The sequence below is a fragment of the Canis aureus genome, chromosome 21 (assembly GCF_053574225.1).
Source record: "Canis aureus isolate CA01 chromosome 21, VMU_Caureus_v.1.0, whole genome shotgun sequence".
NCBI classification, from domain to species: Eukaryota; Metazoa; Chordata; class Mammalia; order Carnivora; family Canidae; genus Canis; species Canis aureus.
Window position 1 is genome coordinate 13419501 of NC_135631.1, and position 13504 is coordinate 13433004.

The 13504-nt window shown below is 37.4% G+C and overlaps 1 protein-coding gene and 1 long non-coding RNA gene across 8 annotated transcripts in view; one reads left to right on the forward strand and one right to left on the reverse strand.

Moving 5' to 3' along the window:
- The window catches only part of CSTPP1 (centriolar satellite-associated tubulin polyglutamylase complex regulator 1), a 199516-nt gene that overhangs the window by 32025 nt on the left and 153987 nt on the right, over positions 1 to 13504 (forward strand). The gene's annotated exons all lie outside the window — the stretch shown is intronic.
- Positions 1 to 13504, reverse strand: part of LOC144292587 (uncharacterized) — a 79825-nt gene that overhangs the window by 21688 nt on the left and 44633 nt on the right. For 2 of the 4 annotated variants that reach the window (XR_013359975.1, XR_013359977.1), the window contains 2 exons: positions 7511 to 7654; positions 305 to 1243 (listed from right to left, as the gene is read on the reverse strand). This is a non-coding gene — a long non-coding RNA (uncharacterized LOC144292587). Of the gene's footprint in view, positions 1 to 304; positions 1244 to 5735; positions 5807 to 7510; positions 7655 to 13504 lie in introns of those variants that run through there. The other 2 variants (XR_013359976.1, XR_013359978.1) reach the window with 2 other exon arrangements.

Sequence of the window (13504 nt, forward strand, 5' to 3'; positions counted from 1 at the left end):
GTGAATATGGTTATTGTGATACTTTCAGAGTCCGTTAGGTTTTAGTCACCCGACCTTGAAGTAAGAGAGAAAAATGAATAGAAAGAAACAGAATTTGGGGATCCCTGCGTGACTCAGTGGTTTAGCGCCTGCCTTTGGCCCAGCCGCGATTCTGGAGTCCCGGGATCGAGTCCTGCGTCAGGCTCCCGGCATGGAGCCTGCTTCTCCCTCTGCCCCCCACCCCCTCTCTCTCTCTCTCTCTATGTCTATCATGAATAAATAAAAATCTTGAAAGAAAGAAAGAAAGAAATAGAATTTGCCATTAGGCAGTTTTGAGTCTTGGCTTGCCATTATTAGCTGTGTGACCTTAGGTTTATAACCCCTGTTAAGCTTCAGTTTTCTCAGCTATAAAATGAAAATAGTAAGTAGCTACCTTAGATGGTGGTTGTCAGGGTAAAATGAGATAACACAGGTTGAACACATAATATGGTGCTTGACACATAGTGGGTATTTGGTCAACCTCTCCCCTCAGATTTTAGATTTTGTATATCTGGTCCTCAGTAAGTCCATCTTCAGAGAACTACTCAGTGATGCTCATACTCAAGAAGATCATATCTTATTAAGAGGTCAGTTTAGAGGTCAGTTTAGAGGTTCTTTCCCATGCAGATTTGCAAGCCGGGTGTGCAAAAAACCCACATTGGACTTGTTGCCTGGCAGCACGTGTCCCTGAGTGGTAGTACATGGCTTGCATTGTAATGTCATCAGTGCAGGGGCCAGCTGGCTGAACATGTACTGCCACATGGGCTAGGGACTCCATTCCTCAACAAAACAGCAGCCAGCACTAGGGTTAACAGAAAATGACAAACCAGGCATGGATGAGGGAGGCGCCAGCAGAGCAGCGGGATGTCCTTTGATTTGCTTCTGTTATTTGCATGTCTTTCTTGTGATGTCTGTGAAATGTTCAGAATGACAAAGTTTTTAAAAGACCTGCTGACTCCGCCTGAAAAATGTGAAAAACCTCCCGTTTAGAGACCTATTATGTCCAGCTAGCCTGCATTTTCTATATCTTTTTCTTCATTTTTTATTAATGCAAACATTTGCATGAAGACAGAACCTTTGTTTCGTAAAGAGTTCATCTGCCCCTGCTGCTTACTGGCCCTGCCATGCAAGAGCACAACAGAACCTTTGTTACGCTTTCAGCAAAGCTGTTTATGAACGGTGGCTTACTGAGGACTGCTTCCTGTGCTGTGTGCTTCCATTTTGTCTAAAAAGAAAAAAAAGAAAATAGTTCTTAGGAGTGAAAAGAATTTGGACTTTCTTTTATTCAAGTCTTGGATGTTGAAATGACAAGTAGCCTCCAAATTTGTGAGGAACTGGTAATTGCATCGAATGCATTTTTTCACTTTACCTTGAACATAATGAGGCCCTTAGTAACAATGGAAGGAGCAAGTGCTTTCTCATTGGATGAGAGGGAGGGGACAGTAAAAAGGCAACAGAAAGAGGGGTTGAGAACAGGACAAAAGTGGCGTCCTGTAAGAACCCTAATATTGTAACAGAATGTGTTTTGGTACTTAGCGTTTCCCACCTGGGAGGCGCAATCCTGAAGTGGTTTCGTTGAATAAAGAATAGCACCACAGTGTATAAATAGTGATACAGTTTATGTATTCAATCAGTAAATATTTGAATGACTGGTATGTGGAAGACACTGAATGGTCCTAAGAGTTAAAGGGGATAAAAGATAAATGAGTCATGGTCACTAGCAGCCTATAAGGAGTTGGAAGTCTAACAAAGAAGATAACACATGTATAACAGAAATCACTGTCTCAAGGTATAAAGTGACATTGGAAATATTTTAAATAGATGGTTAGGGAATTCAGGAAAAGGGAGATTGCTTCTGGGTCAGAGAGAATCAGGAAAAGCTTCGTGAAGAAAGCGGCATTTGACTTGAGCCTGGCAGGAAAGGTAGGCTTGGACATTGCAACAGAGCTATGAGTGAGGAGTCAAAAATTATGTTGGTCTGGTAAAATAGATCCCAGAGTATATTTTTATAGGGTAATTTGGTGTTTGACACTATTAATTTAGATGCTATGGTAAGTGTTGGCATGAGTTTTCTGTGTAATCTAAATTAGGGCCAGTCTAGGCTATGCTGTTCCATTCATTCACCCCATGACCTTGTGCACTTTGGCCTAGGCCTCTGGAGTATCTATAAATATCTACAATAGCATGTTTACTTTCATAACAAAAATAGACAAAGGGATTATTGGGCATTATTACAACCATATCCCATAAACAGGGTGTAGACACAGTTCTGAGTGGGGATTTGACATGTGAGACTCATATTTGAAAGAGAATCCCCACCTTCATATAGAAGCAGTATCAAACAGAAGGGAGAAGATCAGGAATTCTAAACCCATGAGTTTTCAGCTACCTTAAATTAGAAATCATTTCTGTATCTTTCTATTAGACTGAGGTCCTGTTACTGTTATATGAGTTGTTGTGAATGCCAGCTAATTTTTGTGAAATAGTTTGAATGTAAAATGACAAGTAATTGATAAGTTACCTTATTGTACTAATACCGTTAATCCTTATATTCATAGTTAATTGCATATTACTAAATATAATTCCTAATAGTCTGTAAAGGCATGGTTTTCCCCAAAGGCTACAACCTTTGATGACTATATAGCACAATTGATTTTCACAGTGTAACTTAAAAAAAAATTTTTTTTAAAGATTTATTTATTTATTTTTAAAGATTTTATTTATCCATTTGAGAGAGAGAAACAAAGATAGCAAGAAAGAGCATAGGGAGGCAGAGGGAGAAGCAGGCTCCCCACTGAGCAGGGAGTCCAATGTGGGACTCAATCCCAGAACCCTGGGATTGTGACATAAGCCAAAGGCAGATGCCCAACCAACTGAGCCATCCAGGTACCCAAAATTCATTTATTTATCTTAGAGAGAGAGAGAGAGCATGAGTGGGAGGGGTAGAGGCAGAGGAAGAGAAACCTCAAGCAGATTCTGCCTGAGCTTGGAGCCCAACATGCAGCTTAGTCTTACAACTCTGAAATCACAACCTGAGGTGAAGCCGAGAGTCAGACATTTAACCAACTGTGCCACCCAGGTGCCCCTTGCCTTGTAACTTTAATACTTCCCTGCCTGACATGACATTATGAGTGGCACTTGATTTACTCCATGTTTGTCAGTTTATAGGGTTTTATTTAACCTATGATGCCTTCGGAAAATAGTGTTATGACTTTATGGAGTTGATTTCATAACAATACTGTTCTATGAGTAACTATTTTTGCAAAGCTACTGTCATGACGGTTATTACTTGTGTTCTTCACATGTCCCATAGATTGTAACTGTGGAAAACTGCCACTTCAGATTTCTTGGATATTCAGGCAGTACATTTTGTTATGGTCAGCTAGCTGAGTACTTTTAAGTTTGGATCTCGGTAAAAGCCTCCTTAAAAAATTGTTTTTTCCTGTAGCTTCTGGCACTTGAAATTACAGGACTCCAACCTACTAATTCTGTATTATGAGATTTAGGCTAGAAATACTGAGGCAATAGGATTTAAGTACATGACCTTTACTGACATCCTCAAAATATCAAAAATCACCAGTTTTAGGAAGAAAGAAAAAGGAAGGATTAATGACTGGCTAGAGACTGTTTGAATGTCAAAGCACTCAGCTTTGCACAGCTGTTAACTTGTACAATACCTCTATTGGTTGAGGGAAGTGGACTTCAGTTTTTCGTCCTCCACTTTACATAAAGATCTTTAGTGAACTCTTGTTTTCTGGTTGTCACAGGTGATGTTAACATACGTGTAATGCTTTGTTTGCCCTCAGTGTGTCTTTTGGTATTTGAGTTTGACTAGCTGAATAGCAGCAATGTGGTGGTTTGGATGTATTAGTTTTGTCTGTTTTATATTTATTAATGTAAGAAATCTTTCCTTAATTTGTAACTTGTCCTTAGAATATTCCACTTGGGGGCTACCTGGGTGTCTCAGTTGGTTAAGCATCTGCCTTCTGCTCAGGTCATGATTTCAGGGTCCTGGGATTGACCTCTGAGTCAGACTCCCTGCTCATTGGAGAGCCTGCTTCTCTCTCTTCCTCTGTCACCCCCCTGCTTATTCTCTTTCTCTCTCTCTCTCAAGTATTTTTTTTTTTTAAAAGAAAATTCCACTTGGCATAGCTCGTTAAGGGCTGCAATATAGTGCAGTCCTGACCATAGACCTAGATTCAAATCCTGTCTCTGCTACTCACCAGGCTGTTAACATTTAGGTAAATTATATATCTGAATCTTCCTTTTTTTCATCTATAAAATGGAAATAAAGGAGGCACCCATTTCATAAGTTTGTTGTGAGAATTAAATTAATTAATGCCCATAGAATGGTTAGAAGGCTCTCTTGCAGAGACCTGAATAAATGTTAGCTGTTGCTATTATTATATTTATAGGTTTAACTACCTTTAAGCAAACCCTGTAATGATTAAGAGCTATTAAAAGAGGGAAGCCTCCTGCATTTATATCAAGGATGTTTATTAGGATATTCATATGCAATGTGTGATCCACTTACAGTGTTTTCTGGGCACCCAAAGTTAAACTTGACACACAGCTGTTTTATATTTAGAGCTAGTTAATATCTGAAGGGGCCTGATTTGGAGTTAATGCGTTTATTTTTCTCTACTCTAAGTTTTAAATTTCTTTTTATATTATGCTTACTGTGCTAATTGTGAATTCATGATTTGGTAAGGGACCCAATTATTTAAAGTAAAGATCATATTAGAAAAAAATATATAAGATAATAGGTTTATTTACTTGGAGTAGAGAGGGTCTGTCTGAACAATACAAAAGCACAAAAGTTAAAATGTCTATACAATGAAAGATACCATAAACAAATTAAAGTAAAAGTCATAAGGTAGATGTATATATTTGCAACATATATAGAATTAGGAAAAAAAACTATAAATCAAGGAGACGAAAAAAGAACCAGAGAGGAAAATGGCAAAGGATACTAGCAGATTATTCACAGAAAAAATACAAATAAACATGAAAATATGCTTAACTTTATTTGTACTTAAGAAGACCAAAATTAAAACAACAATGAAAATCTATTTTATAGCTGTTAAATTGGCAAAATTACAAAGTCTTAGACCAAGGATAGTGAAAAGATAGTCTAATGGCTAAGAAGAGTGTAAATTGGAATAAATTTTTGTAAAATTTATTGCTTTGTAAAACAATTGTGTATGTCTAAGTAAACATGAAGATGTAGAGTAAAGGGAAACCTTATGAATGCTGGTGGGATTGTGACTGGAATCACAATAGTGATCACATAGTGACTGGAAGAGCCACTATGGAAAACAGTATGGAGGATCTTCAAAAAATTAAAAATAGAACTACTGTATGATGCATCAATTCCACTACTGGGAATATATCCAAAGGAAATGAAAACACTAAGTGGAAAAGATATCTGTACGTTCACTGCAGCATCATTTACAATAGTCAAGACATGAGAACAACCTGAGTGTCCATCGATGAATAAATGGATGAAGTTGTAGTGTGTATATATAACGGAACATTATCCAGCCACAAAAAATGAGGAAATTCTACCATTTGTAACATGGATGGATCTTGAAGGCATTATGCTAAGTGAAAATGTCAGAGAAAGACAGATATTGGGGGTGCCTGGGTGGCTCAGTTGGTGCAGCATCTGCCTTTGGCTCAGGTCATGATCCAAGGGTCCTGGAATTGAGCCTCACCTCAGGCTGTCTGCTCAGTGAGGAGCCTGCTTCTCTAACTCTGCTTGCCACTCTGCTTATTTGTGCTCTCTCTGTCAAATAAATAAATAAAATCTTAGAAAAGGCAGGTACTGTATGATTTCACTTATATATGGAATCTAAAAACAAACAACAAACAAAACCCCAAACTCATTAAAGAAGAAATCAGACATGTGGTTGCCAGAGGCAGATTAGGGAGAGGGAATTAGAGGAAGGTGGTGGGGAGGCAGGGTAAAGATTTCCAGTTATAAGATGAGTACTGGGGAGGTAATGTATAGCATAATGACTGTGGTTACCACTGCTGTATGATACATAGGAAAGTGGTTAAGAGAATAAATCCTAAGAGTTCTCAGCACAAAGAGAAAAATGTTTTTTCTTTTCTTCTTTCTCTACTTTTTAATGTATCTATATGGTGAATGTTAGCCAAACCTATTGTGATAATCATTTCACAATATATGTAAATCAAACTGTCATGATATATGTCTTAAACTTACACAATGATATTTGTCAATTATTTCTTAATAAAACCGGAAAAAAACCCCACAAAGATATGTGCATCCTGTGGCATGCCAATTCCATAGGAAAACTCTTCCACATATGCACAGGGAAACATGTATAAGAATGTTCAACACAGGGAAACATGTATAAGAATGTTCAACACAGGGACGCTGGGTGGCTCAGCGGTTGAGTGTCTGCCTTCAGCCCCAAAGCATGATCCTGGAGTCCCAGGATCGAGTCCCACATCGGGCTCCCTGCATGGAGCCTGCTTCTCCCTCTGCCTGTGTCTCCGCCTCTCTCTCTGTATCTCTTATGAATAAATAAAATCTTAAAAAAAAAAAAAAAGAATGTTCAACACAGCAAAGTTTTCTATAGTAAAAATATGGAAACAGCTTAAATATTTACTAATAGGGAAATATTTGCTATTGAGAAATACTGCAAGGCTAAGTTGGTTCCATATTGTTTCATAAAAGATCCCCAGACATAACTGAGTAAAAAAAAACAAGATTCAGAAAAAAATATATGTCATTTATTTAAAACAGAACTAAACCAAGCTCACAAATTATGTATTTTTATTTTTTTAAAAGTATGCATACCAAACTGACAACAACTGTTACCAATGGGAACTGGGATTAGTTTTTAACTTTTTCTAAACTGTTGGAATTTTCAAAAATAATTTTAAAAAGTAATTTTAGAAATAATTTTAAAAAATAATAATTACATGTGTAATTAGAAAGAAACAGTTTTGGGGATCCCTGGGTGGTGCAGTGGTTTAGCGCCTGCCTTTGGCCCAGGGCGTGATCCTGGAGACCTGGGATCGAATCCCACGTCAGGCTCCCGATGCATGGAGCCTGCTTCTCCCTCTGCCTGTGTCTCTGCCTCTCTCTCTCTCTCTCTGTGTGACTATCATAAATAAATAAAAATAAAAAAATAAAAAAGAAAGAAACAGTTTTTTATTTACAATTTAAAGATTATATAAATAATTTTAACTTAGTTACCAATTTAAGCTTCTTTTCTAGTATTTACATAAATAGCCAGCAATTTCTAGATAATACAGTATAAAATGGGATGACACATTGGGGTTTTGGATTTTTCTTAATTATGATTTGCTTTTGTTTTTGTTTAGAGAGGTCATAGGTCATAGTGGAAGGACATAGGCTTTGGAGTCAAATCTAAGTTTAAATCCTAGATGAGCCATTTATTAAGATTTTTAGCATGTTCCTTAACCTCTCCAAGCGTCAGAAAAGTCTATTACTTACCTCATTGAGTTGTATAAGGATTATATGTACTGATTTTCCTCATTTCCCATGTCCTTTGGTCAGAGGAAATTGGTCTAGTGTGGTCTCAGATCAAAGATGGTCTTCAATGGGTGATAAAATATTTTACCAGAACATACCATGTTCCTGGATCAGGACATACGAGCAAAGATGGAGGATGTAAATAATTAATTTTAGAGTTCTATTAACTTTTTAAACCAGTAAGCTATCTATTTGTACTTCACAAGACCAAATCAAATCAAACCATGTTAGTGATTTATAAATGATCTTGAACTTGAAACTTCTAAACAATTTACCTGACAAGTTGTTTGGTTAACAGGGTTACTTTTCTTATCTCAGAGAACAGTCTTAATTTAATTCAACATTTGTGCCAGCCAGCATCTGAATCTCAAGAGGCTTCAAAGACTAAAATGTGTCTCAGAAGGACTTTGGCAAAGGAGGACAAAGCCAGATTTAAAGTTGGATATATGTATATACTGTACTTTTCACTTACACTGCTGTTGCTCTTGTATGTGTCTATTAATATCACATGTAGTAATTTATGTGAATATTTTTCTAGTGAGACTTGTTTATTCTAGTATAGGGACTCTGTATAAAATAATAATAAAAAAATGAGTGGTCTAATTAATGTAGGTGGAAATTCTAGGCCCCTCAAGCAATCATTTCCAAATGAGACCCTTTATTTGATTGCAAAACAAACAAGCTAATACTTTGATGGTATTTATCCTTGGGAAGAGAGTTAAAAAGAAATAGTTCTGGACTTTCCCCATGTAAATTAGAGTCTCCTGAGTAATTAGCAGTTAATACGTGAACGCTTCCTATAAGTTTAAAGCGTATAGCTGAAATGGGCATATGATTATGTATATTATTGTATGTGTAAGGTTTATATAGCCCAGGAATCCTTGAAGATAATCTGTAAACATCCTTGGTTGGATGAGCAAAAGTTTAAATAAATGAATGGGAGCTATACTATATTGGTCAGATGGTAGTTTGTTAGTGTTGAAAACCACTGTCTTGTAAGTTTTGCCATGTCTGGAAGTGGTACATAGTAACAACTGTAGTAATAACAACAACAAGAAAAATAATTGCTAATATTTATTGCATACTTACTATGTGCCAAACACTATGCCAAGATTATTACATACATTACTTTATTTAATTCTCACTACCAGCTTACGTGGTAGGTACTATTCCCCAATTTTATAGAAAAGGGCGGAGAGATTAGGTAACTTGCTTAAAGTCACACTGTTAATAAGTGCCAGAGCTAGAAATCAAATCCAGGTCAGCCTGATTTCAGAGCCCATATTCTTAACTATTGCAAAAAATTGCTGTGTCATTTTAATCTGTAGAATCAGTATGTAGCAGTAAAAATATAATCATTAATGTCTTACTTTTCATATATACCAAATATTTTCCAAAGAAGTAGTTTATTATTAGACACATCATTCTTAGCATTATACCCATTTTATAGCAAGAGTGACTGTGGTATAAAGAGATTAAGCAATCAGCAGGAGGCCGTTAAACAGAACCAAGAATTATCTGATCCACATTGCCTTTATTTGAGAGGTTCATATAACGATCATACAGTGTTACTTCTATTTCACTTAGATTTTTCAGTGTAGCATGTTGAAGTTTTAAGTGTTAAGAACGATACTATCTGAGCAAGACATGGACCTTGGGCCTTCATGTGGATTTCAGAAAAATAGAGTCTTATTGGTAGATGTTAGAAAAGTTAATCCTGGGCTTGTTGTAGGAATCCCAGCAAAGCAAAAGAGGAAAAGTCAATCTGAAATGTTTTTCCTTTTCCAAGGAGGGCAGCTAAGATGCCCAGATATCTTTGCCCTCTGGGGGTGCAGGTGTGCAATTTTTATTCTTTAATCATTCACATAAATTAAAGCCTATTCCTTTGCATTTAAAAAATAATATAAAACGACACTCTCCGTGTTTTATTGCCAGGCAAGAGCTTTGAACTTCTGTCTCATTGAAGTTTGATAAACTGCAAGGATTTTCCAGGGTTGGGTGGTACACTTAACCACAGAGGGAACATTGGACTGATAAGAGCTGCAGGTGAAAGAAACCACCAGAGAGTAGCAGTTAGAGAGAGCTCCTTGCACTTGGCTTGTGAGAAATTCTCTGCAGGGAGAAACTTTTCCTTGCCCTTTCTGGCTCTTCAGCTGCTTCCCTCCACCCACACATAAAAAGGGCACCAGGACTTTCTGTTTCCGCATTGTGAATGAGGAATACGTGGGGGGTGAATACTTTGTGGTGGAGTGATTCTTTATAAAAAAAACTTTGAAATTTGATGACAAATTCTAACTTCACACAAATGCTGATTGGCATGCACACCTATGCATTTGGGGACAGAATGTGCCCGCACACGCACACCTGTACACACACGTTCACACAGACACAATGGACATTTCTCAGATGATTTTATATCAACATACGTCCCTGCCTTTGTGCTGTATATAAAATAAAGGTCATATTTATGGGAAAACTCACTATACAAAGTGTTAACGATAAGGCAGTGTGGTATTGTGGTAAGAGCATGGGTTCTTGGTTTGAGTCTTGGCTTTTCTTCTCACTAGGTTAGCTGTGTGATCTTGAGCAAGCTACTTTAATTCTATAAATCTTAGTTCTCTCATTTGTAAAGTGGAAAATGATATCTCATATGCAAAATACATATGTATCATAGGATTGTGGCAAATACATAATGTAATTCATGTTAAGACAATGAGTACACTCAGTGCACCATGTTTCAAATTGGCATCATTTATTGTTACCATTATTATGTGTAATATTAAACTCTATAAACATCAGATTGGTAGATGAATGTTAAATGGGAATAAACCTTTTTCTTCCTTCCTTCCTTTCTTCCCCCTTGCCCCTGACCTTTTTTGGTGCATTTTCCAGAGAATTTCTCTTTCCCAACCCCAGGAGGACAAAAGTACTTTGATTCTAATTGCTCTGAAAATGTTTCATCCTTAAAGGGCTTTCACATTGACATTTAGTCCCTGAAGTCAGGAAGGGGAAGCATCAGGATTAGCAACTAAGGAGAGCTCTTTCACTTCTACCATCAAATCAAAAAACCCAAAACACCCCCATCCTATACTAGTAGGCTTAGGTAGATCTAAGTCAAAGAAAGTCCATCTAGTCCAAGGAAGGAATGTAAGACCAGGAGATAAGTGGGTGGAAAATGGTAGGAGAATACAGAGATGGCAGTGTTCTGATTTTAATGTGACTTTGGCCATTTTTTCCCAATTTAATATATATTAAGGTGTAAAACGGTTAATGCCAGAAATTGGCATGTGTGATCTCTCAACTTCTCTCTCAATTGCAGAGTAATAGTTTTGGCCATTTCTTAGAGAAATAGTTCTCCAGTTGGAAGAACTGTTGCTGAAGCACTAATTTTATTTTCACCTCTTTTTGGGGGTAGAGGCTAGAGAATGTTTGCAGTACACTGATAGTTGTTTGATAGTGCACTTTGGGAAGCACTCATATTGACAGAATAAGTCACAGAATATAAACATGTCAGTCATCTGAATTTTTGGCCCATGCAAATGTGGTGAAACCTTAGGTTACCATTGTCAAATGAAGACTGTCCTGAGTACAGCGTGGGCAGATAAAGTTATTTGGTTTTTAAGACTGTCAAGACTTCAGGAATGGTTTTTTGAAGTATCTGGGGGTTTTTTAGGGTGGGGGAGGGGTTTAGGGAGAGGGAGAAGGAGAATCCAAAGCATGCTCCACGCCCAGCACAAAGCCTGACACAGGGCTCGATCTCAACCCTGACACAGGGCTCGATCATGACCTGAGCCAACATCAAGAGTTGGATGCTTAACCAACTGAGCCACTCAGGTGCCCCTTGAAGTGCCTGTTTTTATAAATTTTAGGTAATTCCTCCATATTTTCCTGAGGGACAAAACTATAAAAGAGACAAATATCCATCTTAGTAACAACTTCGTGGAATTGCTTTTTGACAAGGTATTCATTACTTTGAGGATTTTTTTTTTGTTCTCGCTGCTCCAGAAGAAAGGGTTTGTAGATTTTTTTTATTTTTTTAATATTTTTTTTATTTGAGAGAGTGAGCAAGGGAGAGAGACAAGAGACAGAGAGAGAGAACAAGCTGGGGAATAGGCAGAGGGAGAGAGAGAGAAGCAGACTCTCCGCTGAGCAGGAACCCAATGCAGGGCTTGATCCCAGGACCCTAGGATCATGACCTGAGCCGAAAGCAGATGCTTAACCAACTGAACCACCCAGGTGCCCCCAGAAGGAAGGGGCTTTTAAAAATTTGTTTATTTTTAATTTTTTTGGATGGTAAGTGGAAATACTGAATTGGAAGTTTCTATGTAAACTGTGGCAGGATACCCTTGTTGTACCTAAAGATAAAATTCAGGGAATAGGAACAAGCATTTGTTGAGCACCTGTTGTAATGGAAGCTCTAACTTATGTTGTTTACTAAAGTAAACCCCCCCAGTAGACCTTGAGATAGGCTCTTAAGAATTTATATTATCAAGCAAACCAGGGACTTTACATGTGTTATATTATTCAATTGTCATAACCCTATGATGTAGAACTACTAATATTATTATTATGAATAGTAATAGTATTATTAACCACATTTTACAGTGAGGAAATAGGCTTAGAGAGTCATTTGCTCAAAGTCACACAGCTAGGAATTGTTAGGGCTGAGAATGGAACTATGGTCTATCTGAACTCCAAAGCCCAAGGTCTAAACCAGTGATTCTTAAACATTCAGGTACATAAGAAGCATCAAGGGTACTTGTTTAAAACTACTGGACTCCATGAAAAGTACAGTATAGGAAATATAGTCAATAATATTGCAGTAACATTGTATGGTGACAAATGGTGACTATACTTATTGTGGTGAACATTGAATAGTAGGTAGAATTGTCAAAGCACTGATCTGAAACAAATATAACTGTATACTGGCGTACAATGTTATATTTAAAAGTTTCTTTATTGGACACCGAGGCTCCTTCCACAGTTTGGCTATCGTGGCCATTGCTGCTATAAACATCGGGGTGCAGGTGTCCCGGCGTTTCATTGCATTTGTATCTTTGGGGTAAATCCCCAACAGTGCAATTGCTGGGTCGTAGGGCAGGTATATTTTTAACTGTTTGAGGAACCTCCACACAGTTTTCCAGAGTGGCTGCACCAGTTCACATTCCCACCAACAGTGTAAGAGGGTTCCCTTTTCTCCGCATCCTCTCCAACATTTGTTGTTTCCTGCCTTGTTAATTTTCCCCATTCTTTAAAAAGCCTTTTTTTTTTTTTTTAAGAATGGGCTCCAGGTAGAAATTTAAGGTCACTAAATCTGGGATATTGTCAGATTACAAATCTGTATTTTAACAGGGTACACTGGGTGAGTTAAACCAAGAAGTTGATTGACCATATTTTGAGAAAGAGCTAAATAGTATTTCTTTCCATACCTGATAAAGAAGAAAACAGGTGTAGTTTAAACAACTAAGATTAAGCTACCAAAGACAGAGCCATGAATCAAACCCAAGCCTGTCTTTTTTTTTTAAGATAGATTTATTTATTTATTTATTTATTTATTTATTTATTTATTTATTTAGTCATTCATTCATTCATTCATGAAAGACAGAGAGGCAGGCTCCATGCAGGGAGCCTGATGTGGGACTTGATCCTGGGACTCCAGGATCATGCACTGGGCTGAAGGCAGGTGGTCAACCACTGAGCCACCCAGGCATCCCTTAGTCTATCTAATTCTAATACACCCTTTATTACAAACCCATGATTAATTCACACATTTTCCAGTCACAACAAATGCAGAAAACATGCTTTCTGGTAAATTGAGCCACACAGATTTCACAGTCCTAAGGCTAATAACTTATAGCACCATTAGTGACATTTTCATTAAATTCCCTTTAATTTTTTCAGGGACTTTTTGTATAAGGAATTGGGTTTTCCTTGGAAGCAGATCATCCACACTTC